Source organism: Triticum urartu, unplaced genomic scaffold (genome assembly GCF_056163025.1).
Source record: "Triticum urartu cultivar PI428250 unplaced genomic scaffold, HENAU_Tu73 scaffold2, whole genome shotgun sequence".
Classification (NCBI taxonomy): Eukaryota; Viridiplantae; Streptophyta; class Magnoliopsida; order Poales; family Poaceae; genus Triticum; species Triticum urartu.
Window position 1 is genome coordinate 11,269,841 of NW_028260368.1, and position 16,959 is coordinate 11,286,799.

Below are 16,959 nucleotides of genomic sequence, written 5' to 3' on the forward strand. Positions count from 1 at the left end.
AAGTTTGATTCTTTATCGGATCATAAAAAACCTACTTTTGAAGATCTCTTCCTTCTCTTCGAGATCGACATCAATTGCAACGATTCGATAGACAGCTTATTGGGATAGATGTAGATAAACAACGCCCCCCCCTAGAAACGTATATGAGGTTTCTCCTCATACGGCTCGAGAAAATGATTCGAATTTCTGTCGATAATAATAGAAATTAGACTATGACGTGCATTAATTTCTTACAGAAAAACAAATTTCATTTATTACTCATGACCTCAAGTGGGCTAATTTTGCCTGACAAACTTCGAAGGCAAAATCCTTCCAAAATTTTTGAGTCGTCTTTAAACTCTTTTCTTTGTCTCATTTCGAACGAATTGACTTTTATTCCTTATTCTAATCCAACTCTGTTGTTGAGACAATTGAAAATTGTGTTTACTTGTTCTGGAATCCTTTATCTTTGATTTGTGAAATCCTTGGGTTTAGACATTACTTCGGGAATTCCTATTTTTTTCTTTCAAAAGAGTAGCAACATACCCTTTTTTCTTATTTCCTTCGATAAAGCATTTATCTCTTCTATAGAAATCTAATAAGAGGGATTGATTCTGATATACTTTTATTGGACTTTCTTCTTATTTTAACCTTTCGATTTATTTCTATATTAAGGATAGACTGACAAAGTTGGCCTAATTTATTAGTTTTCACTAACCCTAGATTCTTTCCCTTGATAAAAAAAATTCTGTCCTCTCGAGCTCCATCGTGTACTATGTTACTTAAACCCAGCGCAAATTTGGTTCGGAACGAATAGAACAGGCTATGTCGAGCCAAGAGCATTTTCATTACTATGGAAAATGATGGATAGCAAAATCCACAATCGATCATGTCCTTCAAGTCGCACGTTGCTTTCTACCACATCGTTTTAAACGAAGTTTTACCATAACAAACATTCCTCTTTTCATTGCAAAGTGGTATAGAGAATTGATCCAATATGGATGGAATCATGAATAGTCATTGGTTTAGTTTTTTTATACTAATTAAAACTTGCTATCTATGGAGCAATATGGATAAAAGAAAGTAAGTATTTATCCGGGAAGCCTCCGCCAAGATCCAATTTATTTAAACCCATATTAAAATTCTATCATATGAATGAAACATAGTTTGAAAAAGACGACTAAACAAGTTTGCTTAAAACTTATTTATTCTTAAATTTCCACCCTCAACGGATGGCTCGAGATGATCAATCTTGAAGTGAGAAAAGAAGGATTGACTCTTCCTCAATAAATAAACTATCAACCTCCAAAAAAGTTTAATTAATTTAATTACTAGAATTAGAATTCTAGTAGTAATATATTTTTTCAGTACCAAAAACAATTAACTATAATAACTAAATAAACTATTCCAATGAAAAGATTGAAAGTTTTTGGTAGTTATAGAATTCTCGTACTTCTTCAACTCGAATACCAAAAGGAAGAAAAAAATATGACTAAGTGATTTTATAGTAGAGGCATATCCTGAATGTGCTTGATAGATCCCATTTTTTCATGAAAATAAAGATAGTCAATTTGACTGGACTTAAGACTTTATTATGTTTTCTGAGAAAGAATAAGATATCATTATTCTCTTTAATAAACTTTTGTCTCGTACGGAATACTATATGATTTCACCGTTTGTTTCATCAGAAACAATCTGGGACGGAAGGATTCGAACCTCCGAGTAACGGGACCAAAACCCGCTGCCTTACCACTTGGCCACGCCCCATTTCGGGTTTTATGCGACACTAATAAACACTAGTATGTTTATTTGTTATTCGTCAATACCATTTCAATTACATAAAAAAGGAGGGATATTCTCTTGCTAGTATTCTACACATGCGGATAATATAGAATCAAAAAAATGCATTGATCATTACATGGAATTCTATTAAGATATTATATGAAAGTCGAATTTATTCCACTCTCATTTGAGAGTGCGAATACAAGGAGGTATTTTGTGTTTGGGAAAGTCCGAAGAAAAAAGATTTTGAATCTGCCTTTTCCTTCTTTCCCTTAAAAAAATAACTCAAGAAAAATCCAATTATTTACTCTACAAGAATGAAATGCTTGTTATGCCTAATATACTTAGTTTAACCTGTATCTGTTTTAATTCTGTTCTTTATCCTACTAGTTTTTTCTTTGCCAAATTACCCGAAGCTTATGCTATTTTCAATCCAATCGTGGATATTATGCCTGTTATACCTCTATTCTTTTTTCTATTAGCCTTTGTTTGGCAAGCTGCTGTAAGTTTTCGATGAAATCTTTAGTACTCTGTATGCCAAATTGAATGATGTGTTCATTCCAAAAAAATTTTAAAATGGGTAAAAGCCGAGAAGTTTTATATTTTTATATTATGAACCTTCGATTCTAAAATTTAAATTCTTCTACATTGAATGGGTAGCTACAGCAATAAATTTGGATCAGCCTTTCTACTCCCCTGCACCTAGGTTGAGCAGGTACCTAAAGGTACCTACACAATACCTAACCACCTAACCCTATTTTTGCTATTGATAAGAGTGCTTATTATAAAAGAATTCTTGCAATTTTTTTCAAGAATTCTTTTTTGCATTTTTAGGTATAAAAAAAAACCATCCTAGTGGATCCGTGTGGTAAGGAAAAACTGGTAATCTATTCCTTAAAAAAAAATCTTGGAGATTATGTAATGCTTACTCTCAAACTTTTTGTTTATACAGTAGTGATATTCTTTGTTTCACTCTTTATCTTTGGATTCTTATCTAATGACCCAGGACGGAATCCTGGACGCGAGGAGTAAAAATTCAGTTTTTTTTTTTCTTATTGGATTTGTTTCGTACATTTATCTATGAGAAAATCCGGGGGTCAGAATTCTTTCCAATTCGAAAGTCCCAAATGATCCAAGGGAGCGGAAAGAGAGGGATTCGAACCCTCGGTACAAAAAAATTGTACAACGGATTAGCAATCCGCCGCTTTAGTCCACTCAGCCATCTCTCCACGTTCCAAAGCGAAAGGTTTCCGTGATATGATATAGGCAAGAAATAAGAAATAACGGTTGCAAAAAACCCCTTTTTTTTCTTTCAAAAGTCTATAAAAATTATATTGCCAATTCCATTTTAATTATATTCTTTTTTCTTAATGTTAATAAAAAAAGAAGAAAATTCTTGTTTTTTCTTTCTAAAAATCGATATTGGCCGAGAGACAATCAAATAGATTTTCTCTTTAGCGGGCATTTCCATATAGGACTTGTTATAATTATAATAAAACAAGCAGGTTATATAAAAAAAACGCTTTTTTTGTCGATTATTTATCAAGAAAGCAAAAAGGGTTCTTATCAAATCCACCATAAAATTGGAAAGAAGCATAAAGTAAGTAGACCTGACTCCTTTAATGATGCCTCTATCCGCTATTCTGATTTATAAATTCGATGTAGATGAAATTGTATAAGCGAATTTTTTTTATTTCCTTAGACTTAGACCGCGCAAGACAAGAATTTTTCGCTATTTACGATTTCATATTCTTGTTACTAGATGTTCTATAGGAATAAGAAGAAATCGCAACTCCTTTGCGCTACACATAAAATTGGATTTCGAAGGTCCATTTTTTTTTTTCAGAATCCTCTATTATTTTAGTTCTTCCACCCATGCAATAGAGAGGGAATGGGAAAAGAAGGGTTACTTTTATTTGCATTTTTCCCTTAAAAGATAGACTTTGAAATAGGAGTCTTGGAATAATGCTGAATTCAAAGGTTTATTTCTTTCTATAGTATAAGAAAAACAATTTATTTCTATTTCTATAGTATAAGAAAAACAAATAAATAGTATAAGAAAAACAAATCGAATCAAATTCATGGATTTACCACGACCTCGGTTGTGACTGTGACTCCATAGATAAAAATGGGAAATTTCTCTCTTCGAGACCATTGAAAAAGGGCATTGAACGAGAAAGAAATCGTCCACAGATAATAAAACTATCATATGCCTTGGAAAGTGATATGAGGTGCTCGGAAATGGTTGAAGTAATTGAATAGGAGGATCACTATGACTATAGCCCTTGGTAGAATTCCTAAAGAAGAAAATGATCTATTTGATACTATGGATGACTGGTTACGAAGGGACCGTTTCGTTTTTGTAGGATGGTCTGGCCTATTGCTCTTTCCTTGTGCTTATTTCGCTTTAGGGGGTTGGTTTACAGGGACAACTTTTGTAACTTCTTGGTATACCCATGGATTGGCTAGTTCCTATTTGGAAGGTTGTAATTTCTTAACCGCAGCAGTTTCTACCCCTGCCAATAGTTTAGCACACTCTTTGTTGCTACTATGGGGGCCCGAAGCACAAGGAGATTTTACTCGTTGGTGTCAATTAGGCGGTCTATGGACTTTTGTAGCTCTCCACGGGGCTTTTGCACTAATAGGTTTCATGTTACGCCAATTTGAACTTGCTCGGTCTGTTCAATTGCGGCCTTATAATGCAATCTCATTCTCTGGTCCAATTGCTGTTTTTGTTTCTGTATTCCTTATTTATCCACTGGGGCAATCTGGTTGGTTCTTTGCGCCGAGTTTTGGCGTAGCAGCGATATTTCGATTCATCCTTTTCTTCCAAGGATTTCATAATTGGACGTTGAACCCATTTCATATGATGGGAGTTGCCGGAGTATTAGGTGCGGCTCTGCTATGCGCTATTCATGGAGCGACCGTAGAAAACACTCTATTTGAGGACGGTGATGGTGCAAATACCTTCCGTGCTTTTAACCCAACTCAAGCTGAAGAAACTTATTCAATGGTCACTGCTAACCGCTTTTGGTCCCAAATCTTTGGTGTTGCTTTTTCCAATAAACGTTGGTTACATTTCTTTATGCTATTTGTACCCGTCACCGGTTTATGGATGAGTGCTATTGGCGTAGTTGGCTTGGCTCTGAACTTACGTGCCTATGACTTTGTTTCCCAGGAAATCCGTGCAGCGGAAGATCCTGAATTTGAGACTTTCTACACCAAAAATATTCTTTTAAACGAGGGTATTCGTGCGTGGATGGCAGCTCAGGATCAGCCTCATGAAAATCTTATATTCCCTGAGGAGGTTCTACCACGTGGAAACGCTCTTTAATGGAACTTTCGTTTTAGCTGGTCGTGACCAAGAAACCACCGGCTTTGCTTGGTGGGCTGGGAATGCCAGACTTATCAATTTGTCCGGTAAACTGCTTGGAGCTCATGTAGCTCATGCCGGATTAATCGTATTCTGGGCCGGAGCAATGAACCTATTTGAAGTGGCCCATTTCGTACCAGAAAAGCCCATGTATGAACAAGGGTTGATTTTACTTCCACACTTAGCTACTCTAGGTTGGGGAGTAGGGCCAGGGGGGGAAGTTCTAGATACTTTTCCGTACTTTGTATCTGGCGTACTTCACCTAATTTCCTCCGCAGTCTTAGGCTTCGGTGGCATTTATCACGCGCTTCTGGGACCCGAGACTCTTGAGGAATCTTTTCCATTCTTTGGTTATGTCTGGAAAGATAGAAATAAAATGACTACAATTTTGGGTATTCACTTAATTTTGTTAGGTCTAGGTGCTTTTCTTCTAGTACTCAAGGCTCTTTATTTTGGCGGTGTATATGATACCTGGGCCCCTGGGGGGGGAGATGTAAGAAAAATTACCAATTTGACCCTTAGTCCCAGTGTTATATTTGGTTATTTACTAAAATCTCCTTTTGGTGGAGAAGGGTGGATTGTTAGTGTAGATGATTTAGAAGATATAATTGGTGGGCATGTATGGTTGGGTTTTATTTGTGTATTTGGCGGAATTTGGCATATTTTAACCAAACCCTTCGCATGGGCTCGCCGTGCATTTGTATGGTCTGGAGAAGCTTACTTGTCTTATAGTTTAGCTGCTTTATCTGTCTTTGGTTTTATCGCTTGTTGTTTTGTATGGTTCAATAATACAGCTTATCCGAGTGAGTTTTATGGACCCACCGGGCCAGAAGCTTCTCAAGCTCAAGCATTTACTTTTCTAGTTAGAGACCAGCGTCTTGGAGCTAATGTGGGATCCGCTCAAGGACCCACAGGTTTAGGTAAATATCTAATGCGTTCCCCAACTGGGGAGGTTATCTTTGGAGGGGAAACTATGCGTTTTTGGGACCTTCGTGCTCCATGGTTAGAACCTCTAAGGGGCCCCAACGGTTTGGACTTGAGTAGGTTGAAAAAAGACATACAACCTTGGCAAGAACGACGCTCAGCAGAATATATGACCCACGCTCCTTTAGGCTCTTTAAATTCCGTGGGTGGCGTAGCTACCGAGATCAATGCAGTTAATTATGTCTCTCCTAGAAGTTGGTTATCAACTTCTCATTTTGTTCTAGGATTCTTCTTTTTTGTGGGCCATTTATGGCATGCAGGAAGAGCCCGAGCTGCTGCAGCAGGTTTTGAAAAGGGAATCGATCGTGATTTGGAACCTGTTCTTTACATGAACCCTCTTAACTAAGATTTTCTTATTTATACCTGTTCTACTTTTTTTCTGTTCTGGCTCGGTTATTCCATCTAGCCGAGCCATTCATTCCTTTTTATGAAAGAAAGATAAGGGACAGAAAAAAAAAATAAATAAAAATGAAAGAAACAAACGTATTCAATAAGCAAAAGGAGAGAGAGGGATTCGAACCCTCGATAGTTCCTAGAACTATACCGGTTTTCAAGACCGGAGCTATCAACCACTCAGCCATCTCTCCACAGCCTAATCCTTATTTTACTCCTACAAATAGAACATAGCCATATAAAAAATAAAAAGATTTATTAGCCTCTAGAAAGATATCAGATACAAGTTCCTTTTCGATATATCTCTGTATACTGTATACACGGATACAGGATCCGCTATACCCGCTTGTGAAATAAAGAGTAAATAATCTCTTCTCACCCCCATATCCAAATAAAAAAGCGGTTTAAGTAATAAATTTGAATTAAAGAGAAGAATCAATGGATTCATGATTAAACCCCTCCTACTTCTTGTATTTTTTTACAATTTTGGTTTAAGTGAGGGATCAAATATGTAGTCAACTTTATTTGATGGTAGCTTGGAGGATTAGAAATATGACTATTGCTTTCCAATTAGCTGTTTTTGCATTAATTGCGACTTCCTCAGTCTTAGTAATTAGTGTACCCCTTGTATTTGCTTCTCCTGATGGTTGGTCAAATAATAAAAATGTTGTATTTTCCGGTACATCATTATGGATTGGACTAGTCTTTCTCGTAGCTATTCTGAATTCTCTCATTTCTTAAATGAAATTTGGTTAATATTTATTAACCCCATAAAAAAGAAATAATAAAGGCCATTTCTTCTTCTAAAAAATTAGAATAGTGAGACGTATTAAAACGCAATTTGCGTTCCGAATTGCTAGCTCTTCTCTTTCAGTATTATGAAATTCCATTCCCATTAGAATATTCATTGACAGATAATAAAAAAAGGAAAACTCTAATATAATAGAAAATGAAATGAAACGGTCGACCCAGACATAGAAGGTCGACCCAGGCGGATATACGCTATAAAATATATACCGTAGCGAGCGTAGTTCAATGGTAAAATATCTCCTTGCCAAGGAGAAGATACGGGTTCGATTCCCGCCGCTCGCCCGCTTAATTTATCAAAGTACTATGATAAAAAGTTTAGTCTAGTTAACTGTTTAACTACTTATATTAAATTAAGTATTAATTAGGTGTTAGTCTAGTGCCGTATCCCTTACTATCTTACCCTTCCTTTGCATCCCACTCAAAAAAAGAGGGCGCTCCAGAGGCAGAAATAGAACTCGCCAACAGAGCTCCAAAAATTGGGTATTAACTGAGACAAACAACGGGCAAACTTTTTTTAAAGGGAAGGGAGAGGTAGACTGTCCCTTTCGTTTCATTTTTATTTTCTGCAGGGTAGGGAGAGGCCTTGCGCCTTCTTTTTTTGAAGGCAAGTGACTTCGCAAACTGCTCAATTTTGCCCTCTAGGGCCGGGAACTAATGAATAAAAAAGGGTTGGATACGCCCCTCTACCATACATATCTAGAGAAATAGAATAGTCCTTTTATACAGACTGCTAAGTGCGGAGACGGGAATCGAACCCGTGACCTCAAGGTTATGAGCCTCGTGAGCTACCAAACTGCTCTACTCCGCTCTGGAGTACCAGAAACTGGTGGACAAAAAAGGCTTGAATACAAGCCTCTAACATGTCTAGACAAATAGAATACTCCTTTTATACAGAATGGAGCGGGTAGCGGGAATCGAACCCGCATCGTTAGCTTGGAAGGCTAGGGGTTATAGTCGACGTTGGTTGATTATTTTTAACGTCTCTAATTCAAAACCGAACATGAAATTTTGATTTCATTCGGCTCCTTTATGGATATTCTCACCACTTAACATCTATGTCAGCTTTTCTATTTGAATGGAACCAAAGCTCTCCGCTTTCTAGATGATCCTTATAGAGTAGGAGATAGAAATTCTATCTAAATTCATCTAATCTACTTACTTCGTTCCCTAATTTCATTCAAGAGATCCTGAGGAAAAGAATTGGGTTTCCACCGAGCTGAAACAATATGCGGATGGTTCTAGTAAACCAAAACTATCGTTTTTTAGCTATTTGGCTTCCTTATTCCTTATTTTAAGAAGATTTAGTTACGATTGGAAATCAACTTTTTTGTATCTTCATCCATAGATCCTTTACTCATATTTTCAAAATTGGAATACTTAATCCAATGCAAAATTATGCTTCGCGACTCTGTACTCATAATCCTATTTTTATTTTGGATGCAATTTAAATTAGTCTTTGGATACAAATCGCCAGAATGTATATTCTTCCTCAATATGCTATTGAGAGGAAAAGGATTTAATCCTTTATAAGAACTAAAGTTTTCATCGGAATATAAAAATAAAAAACTTAAGGATGCCTTAAGTATATCATTTCAAATTCAGTTATTAATAGAACGAATCACACTTTTACCACTAAACTATACCCGCTACATTGTAGATTATGGTATAAATGGTACCCTTTGTCAAGGATAGCCATTTGACAAGAAGGCTAATTCCCCCTTATTGAATCAGATGGAGAAGGTTCATGACACTGAGCCGTTGGTACTTCTACTTCGATCGCTCGCCTTTACTTTAGGATTTAGATAGCCCCTCTGGTCTGTAAAAAAAATCTTTTCTTACCATGCTAATAGCGCCTGAACCAAATGTATTTATTTTGATTAGGATCCTATTCTACGGTTACGACTACAATAATAATTATTTACTTTGCAAGGACGTAAGTGTGTCAGACTGCTAAATTGTTTTATTATTCCTACAATATAAACTAGGGGATATAGGGGGTAACACTGTCCCTATAAATTCCTTTTTTCCTTTTCTTTTTTGTCCAGAATTGAACAAAAAAGAAATTATGGAAGATGTTTTCTTCCCCCATTAAGTCCGAGCCATAGAGTAAGAGTGAGATGAGTTTTCCAAATTCATCATAGACTTTCCCTATGGCTTGATAGAAGTAAGCAGCAAAGAGTCGTAACTTAAAGAAAAAAACGGACAGGGCCGACAGATTTACCTGATGTAAAGAAGATCCTAAAAGTCTCTGATTAGTCGACTCTCTCCATTTAACACTTTCCTCTCTCTCCTTTTTTCCACTGACTCAATTCTAGTTTATTAGATTCTTGTTTAAAAGAATGCAAAAAGTTCAATAGAACTAAGAACACATAAAAAATAGCATAGAGGATCAAGGCCATTACCAAAAGTTCCTCCCAAGGATCCTATATCCTATTGGGTATCTGTTCCCCGCCTTTTCCCGCTAGGATCGGAAATCTTATATTTTCCATATCCATATACCGTTGAATCCTTGGGGTTCCAGAATCCGCCTATTTTACTAGTCTTCGGAAACGGAAAACCCTGAACCAAGAAGAGTTGGATATGTTATGTAGGGTATGTTTTTTTTTATTAATTTTATTTTGAGCTCTCAAGATATCGATATATACATATACAATCTCTACATAATGTCTCTCTCTCTATCTCTATATATTATATATATAATATGTACATTATGCAGTAGACCCATAATGGGAAATCCAAGTGGCTAATTTTTGAATTAAATAAAAAGCCCTTTTAACTCAGTGGTAGAGTAATGCCATGGTAAGGCATAAGTCATCGGTTCAAATCCGATAAAGGGCTTTTTAAATTAGTGGTAGAGTAATCTCGTGCTAAGACGTAAGTCGTTGGTTCGAATCTGATAGAGTACTTTTCTACTAAATTGATTCACTTTTTTTCTTTGTTTTTGAAACTTTCTCTATATTTTTAGAGAATTTTATGACTTAGTGCGGGATGGATGCATTTTTGGTATGAACACTAAATGAAGCACGGAGAATTAATCTATAACGATCAACTAAAAAAAATCCTAGATGAAAACATAACAGAAAAGTTGGAAAAACTCTTTGCTTTGGATCTATTTATACTTTTCGAGTATATTGACAATTCCAAAAAACTGCTCATACTATGATTATAGTATAATCACGAGCGGTTGTATATGGCCCTATCGTCTAGTGATGCCCCTATCGTCTAGTGGTTCAGGACATCTCTCTTTCAAGGAGGCAGCGGGGATTCGACTTCCCCTGGGGGTAGGGAGTATTATGAAAGGAGGTTAATCATAGATTAGCAAAAACCCTAGAATAAATTCTTCCTGGGTCGATGCCCGAGTGGTTAATGGGGACGGACTGTAAATTCGTTGACAATGTCTACGCTGGTTCAAATCCAGCTCGGCCCAAACCAAAAATCTAGGGCTTCGTGAGTATGAACTAAATCCTTTTGTTTTTCTTCCATAAAATAAAATGTCTGATCTATAGAAATAAAAGATAAAGAAAAAAGGGAAATTTTTTTTTCTAATCCATATCTCTCTCATTCCTTTCTTACAAACAAAAGAGTTTTTCTTATTGAAGGCTGGATTATTATCCATTTTTAGTGATAAAAAATCACGACATACTAGTTATGTCACTCTCACTATACCCACGTATAATATAATATGTGGGTATGTAGTATATGATTCGTCTATTTCTTAGAGTACGAAAGACGAATCGAATCTTCTTATGGTTCTATTTAAGAATGGGTATGCCATACACCCCGCGGGGATTGTAGTTCAATTGGTCAGAGCACCGCCCTGTCAAGGCGGAAGCTGCGGGTTCGAGCCCCGTCAGTCCCGAACTAGGGTTCAATGAATGGAGAAATTGATATTTCCTTTTTCCATGAAAAAAAGGGGCAGGGAGCAAGATCAAATACCCACAGGGCACCCTTACTTCACTTTTTTATTTTGCATCTCTCATTAAAGAGGGAGGGAGGGCATATAGGAATTTTTTTTTCACTACTCCCAATCGATAAAGAAAGACACACATACGATATGTGGATTAGTAGAATTTAGGATATTATATTACTCTATCTTTCTTTATGATGATACCATCCTCATCTTAATTTCCTATTCCACTCTTATGGAATAGAGTACCGGTATTTTACCGGAATCCATACATAAATCGTATTCCCTTTTTATTTCAGACCTCTTTTCCCCATCTCACTTCTACTGCTTATTTGGATGTCTATGTGACCCATAGAAAGTGAAAGTTGGTCATATAATACATACATAATTGTATGTATAACTATAAGAAAAAGGAAGGGAAATTGTATAAGATTAAGAAAGTATAAGATTAAGAAAGCTCGTGGGTTAGAGATATAGAAAAGAAAAAGTAGAAAAGGATTAAAAAAGAGGGAATTCCTAATCCAATCAAAAAACCCATTTTGGTCTTAGTGTGGATAGAGGATCTTCCTATGTTATACTATATAACTCTCATCCGTGAAATATAACTCTCATCCATGAATTGATTTGATAGATCCGATATTCATAATATTGAATTGATTCAGTATTATCAGAATGCAAGCCCTACCCTTGAATTTACAAGATACCCCTTTTTCCTCTCCATGGGATTACATCCCGAGTTATTGTGAAAATAAAAAATAAAGAGGTTATGGAAGTCAATATTCTCGCATTTATTGCTACTGCACTGTTCATTCTAGTTCCTACTTCTTTTTTACTTATTATTTATGTAAAAACAGTCAGCCAAAATAATTAATTGGAATTCCAATTAATCATTGAAGAAATTAAAAAGGGATTAAATAAAAAAAATCCAAGTCTTAAATGAAAGGATCTGGTTGGAATCTTAAAGTGTGGTAGAAAGAACTACATATAGTTTTTTCTACGACACTTTAGATTCTTTCTATTATATTATCTTTGAATCTACATAGAATAGATTAGTAGATTGAAATAGTTAAGTAGTCTAATTCAATTTCTTTTTTCATTGCATCCACTTAATTTCAATCAGGTCAAAATAAAAAAATCTAAGACAATTCTTGACCAAAGAATCCATGGAAGGAAAGAAAAATAATATGAAGAATAGACTATAGTAAAAAGTAAAAGGAAATGGAAAATGTGTGATATGCCGTGAATAGTTCCGTGGAAGAAAGTCTAATTTTCTTATGTATAGAACTTTTTTTAACCATTCGTCATTTCTAGTAGAAATTCTGAATTGGTATAATGGCTCTTTCTTACATTACAACTTACAATACAAGAGTTTCTTACAGGAGTGAAACAAAACTAAAGAAAAAGATTAAAGAATAACGTTTGACAAAATGATTAATGCAAAATGATCCATTAAAGAAAAGAATTGATACAACAATTTGATTACTTAATCAATTAGTAGTATCCCTAGAGTCCACTCCTTCCCCATACTACTAGTGAAAGAGAAAATGTAAAGACTACCATTAAAGCAGCCCAAGCGAGACTTACTATATCCATCTAAATTATGTCTCCTATTTCTATGAAGGGATTATTCTACTATTGATCAATAATCATAGTGGAATCAAGGGTACAGAGTCAAAAAGGGATTCCGCCCTAAGGCCATGGATCAATCAGTTCAAGGAATTTACTCCTAACAAATTCTTATAGGAATTCTGGTAGAATTAGAGAGCATTAAAAATACGAGATACTATAGCCCTTTTTTCCTTAAAAAAGAAAGAGTACGGGAATGATGTCCTGAATAGAAGAAGCGGGAATAGGAAGATTTTTTATTCCTTTTGTTACTCTTTTTTTTTTTTTTAAGCAAAGGACGCCCGAATATACCATAAAATTATCGATAGATAAATATTTATTGGATACCTACCTTACCTAATGTTTATTTTTGACCTAAACCCTGCAGCCTTGCTTTGTATCATTCTATGAAAGAATGAAGAGATTTTATCCATAATACAACTCCTAAATTGATTTTTGATCGACCTATTTAATCTGATTCTCGTTAGAATTAAGTAGTCCTTACTTTAGTGTATGTAGGTAACATAAGATGTACGATAAAAAAATGTATAATAATTAGTAAGTCTTGATATTCTTTCGTGGAGTCCCTTCTTGAATCTTAGATTGAAAAAAAAAAAGAATGCCCCTTAGGGACCTTTCTTTGGATACCAAGATTTCTGACATCTTATCCTCGTATTTTAAAATTATCAAATCGAATCTCAATTAAGAACCAATTCAAATTCATATAATAAAAGAATAAGGAAACACTACCTCACCCCTATTGATAACCATTTTGGCCACTACCGTCAAAACAAACCCTAACCCTAGTTTGAGGATAGAACTATGGTATGGTTTCTCTAAACCCAGTATCGGCAGGCCCAGTTACTCTCTTGCCCGAACTTATGCGAAGTAAAAATTTATCGAATTCGATCAGCACTATAAAAAAAACCTAAGTATTTTATTGATCAGGCGGCACCCAGATTTGAACTGGGGATAAAGGATTTGCAGTCCCCTGCCTTACCGCTTGGCCATGCCGCCAAAAAATCCGATCAAAAATCTAGAAAACAGCAAGTATTCATCCACGTTTTCTTACGAAAAGCCCCTTTTATTTTGAATATAATTCTACTTACTTTTTTCCAATCTTTTTCAAAAAATCTATTCCTGCTTTTTTTGATCCAGTTTCTATTATTCTCCTCGATAGATTCTATCTTAAAACATACATTGTTAACACAATAAAACTTCCCATTTCTTTCTATTGAGATGAAAAAGAAGAAAAAGTGGATTTCTATTCACAGGCTGCAAAATTCAGAATAAATTGGAACCGTTAACTAGAATTCTCTTTTTTTTATTGCAGTAGTGAACTACTCTTAAATCGGTATTATCTCCCCCCCCTTCAATGGCATAATAAAATATTATGGCTTTATGCTTAATCCGTGTATAGGTAAACTTTAGGTCCGAACAGCATTATTATCCAAAGATCCCCTTTATGTACATATCTCTATGGGGAATCATGCTTTAATTTTTCAAAGTATTAAATTAAATATCTTGAATAAAAAAAGGAAATTTGCTCTGATATAGAGTATAACCTGACTATCTTGGCGTACCCAAGTGAAATTACGATAAAAGAAAAGCATGGATATGGGGAGAGGTGGATAACTAGATTGGCATGTACTTAAAAAAGGGACTTACTTTATTTTAGAATTCCACAATGAAATACTGAATTTTCTAGCAATTATACTACTCCGATCCGAAATAAAAAAGAACCCTCAAATTATTTTGAGAAATTAAAGTAAGCACGCTATTCTAAATCGAAGTAAAGTCAAACTTTCTAGTATATTATATTACGGCTTTATTACATTCATAGAAAGGAGATAAAATGAGAAATCTTTGCCATCCAATCTGATTAGAATATCATAACATAAAGTATAAGTGGCAGAATTTTTTTTGTAGGAATGTTTTATCAATTCATTTTCATTTCATTTGTACCCCTGGCAAACTCGAACTTTCGTCCAAATGGTCTCTATTCATATGTATGAAATACATATATGAAATACGTATGTGGAGTTCCCTAGAATTTCATGTGATTCAGTAAACAGAATATAGATTCCATGATTGCTAGATCGATCCATAGGGATTGATGAAGAGTGAGCTGATAATGGAATTTTTCTTTGATAAACAGGAAACTTAAGATTAAGATGCTCCGGAATGGAAACGAGGGAATGTCCACAATACCCGGATTTAGTCAGATCCAATTCGAGGGATTTTGTAGGTTCATTAATCAAGCCTTGGCAGAAGAACTTGACAAGTTTCCAACAATTAAAGATCCAGATCACGAAATTGCATTTCAATTATTTGCGAAAGGATATCAACTGCTAGAACCCTCGATAAAAGAAAGAGATGCTGTGTATGAATCACTCACCTATTCTTCCGAATTATATGTATCTGCGAGATTAATTTTTGGTTTCGATGTGCAAAAGCAAACCATTTCTATCGGAAACATTCCTATAATGAATTCCTTAGGAACCTTTATTATAAATGGAATATACCGAATTGTGATCAATCAAATATTGCTAAGTCCTGGTATTTACTACCGCTCGGAATTAGATCATAAGGGAATTTCTATCTACACTGGCACTATAATATCAGATTGGGGGGGGAGATCGGAATTAGCAATTGATAAAAAAGAAAGGATATGGGCTCGCGTGAGTAGAAAACAAAAGATATCTATTCTAGTTCTATCATCAGCTATGGGTTCGAATCTAAGAGAAATTCTGGATAATGTTTCCTACCCTGAAATTTTCTTGTCTTTCCCGAATGCTAAAGAGAAGAAGAGGATTGAGTCAAAAGAAAAAGCTATTTTGGAGTTTTATCAACAATTTGCTTGTGTAGGTGGGGACCTGGTATTTTCGGAGTCCTTATGCGAGGAATTACAAAAGAAATTTTTTCAACAAAAATGTGAATTAGGAAGGATTGGTCGACGAAATATGAATCGGAGACTTAATCTTGATATTCCTCAGAACAATACATTCTTGTTACCACGAGATGTATTGGCCGCTACGGATCATTTGATTGGAATGAAATTTGGAACGGGTATACTTGACGATGACGATATGAATCACTTGAAAAATAAACGTATTCGTTCGGTTGCGGATCTGTTACAAGATCAATTCGGATTGGCTCTTGGTCGTTTACAACATGCAGTTCAAAAAACTATTCGTAGAGTATTCATACGTCAATCGAAACCGACTCCCCAAACTTTGGTAACTCCAACTTCAACTTCAATTTTATTAATAACTACTTATGAGACCTTTTTTGGCACATACCCGTTATCTCAAGTTTTTGATCAAACGAATCCATTGACACAAACTGTTCATGGGCGAAAAGTGAGTTGTTTAGGTCCTGGAGGGTTGACGGGGAGAACCGCAAGTTTTCGGAGCCGAGATATTCATCCGAGTCACTATGGGCGTATTTGTCCAATTGACACGTCTGAAGGAATCAATGTTGGACTTACTGGATCCTTAACAATTCATGCGAGAATTGATCACTTGTGGGGATCCATAGAGAGTCCGTTTTATGAAATATCTGCTGAGAAAGCAAAAGAAAAAAAAGAGAGACAGGTGGTTTATCTATCACCAAATAGAGATGAATATTATATGATAGCAGCAGGAAATTCTTTGTCCTTGAATCAAGGTATTCAGGAAGAACAGGTTGTTCCGGCTAGATACCGTCAAGAATTCTTGACTATTGCATGGGAACAGATTCATGTTAGAAGTATTTTTCCTTTCCAATATTTTTCTATTGGGGGTTCTCTCATTCCTTTTATTGAGCACAATGATGCGAATCGGGCTTTAATGAGTTCTAATATGCAGCGCCAAGCAGTTCCGCTTTCTCGGTCCGAGAAATGCATTGTTGGAACTGGATTGGAACGCCAAACAGCTCTAGATTCGAGGGTTTCCATTATAGCCGAACGCGAGGGAAAGATCATTTCTACTGATAGTCATAAGATACTTTTATCAAGTAGTGGGAAGACTATAAGTATTCCTTTAGTTAACCACCGTCGCTCTAACAAAAATACTTGTATGCACCAAAAACCCCGGGTTCCACGGGGTAAATCCATTAAAAAAGGACAAATTTTAGCAGAAGGAGC

General features: G+C 35.6%; 7 non-coding genes across 7 annotated transcripts; 3 read left to right on the top strand and 4 right to left on the bottom strand.

Moving 5' to 3' along the window:
* Positions 1-2,902: 2,902 nt before the first annotated feature.
* On the bottom strand, positions 2,903-2,990 carry TRNAS-GCU (transfer RNA serine (anticodon GCU)). Its single transcript has one exon. It is a non-coding gene; the product is annotated as a tRNA-Ser (tRNA).
* Positions 2,991-6,617: 3,627 nt separating this feature from the next.
* Positions 6,618-6,705, bottom strand: TRNAS-UGA (transfer RNA serine (anticodon UGA)). The gene has a single exon. It is a non-coding gene; the product is annotated as a tRNA-Ser (tRNA).
* Positions 6,706-7,532: 827 nt separating this feature from the next.
* On the top strand, positions 7,533-7,603 carry TRNAG-GCC (transfer RNA glycine (anticodon GCC)). Its single transcript has one exon. It is a non-coding gene; the product is annotated as a tRNA-Gly (tRNA).
* A 452-nt stretch (positions 7,604-8,055) lies between these two features.
* Positions 8,056-8,129, bottom strand: TRNAM-CAU (transfer RNA methionine (anticodon CAU)). Its single transcript has one exon. It is a non-coding gene; the product is annotated as a tRNA-Met (tRNA).
* A 1,958-nt stretch (positions 8,130-10,087) lies between these two features.
* TRNAT-GGU (transfer RNA threonine (anticodon GGU)) lies at positions 10,088-10,159 on the top strand. The gene has a single exon. It is a non-coding gene; the product is annotated as a tRNA-Thr (tRNA).
* Positions 10,160-10,666: 507 nt separating this feature from the next.
* TRNAY-GUA (transfer RNA tyrosine (anticodon GUA)) lies at positions 10,667-10,748 on the top strand. The gene has a single exon. It is a non-coding gene; the product is annotated as a tRNA-Tyr (tRNA).
* A 3,031-nt stretch (positions 10,749-13,779) lies between these two features.
* TRNAC-GCA (transfer RNA cysteine (anticodon GCA)) lies at positions 13,780-13,850 on the bottom strand. The gene has a single exon. It is a non-coding gene; the product is annotated as a tRNA-Cys (tRNA).
* Between the last annotated feature and the right edge of the window lie 3,109 nt (positions 13,851-16,959).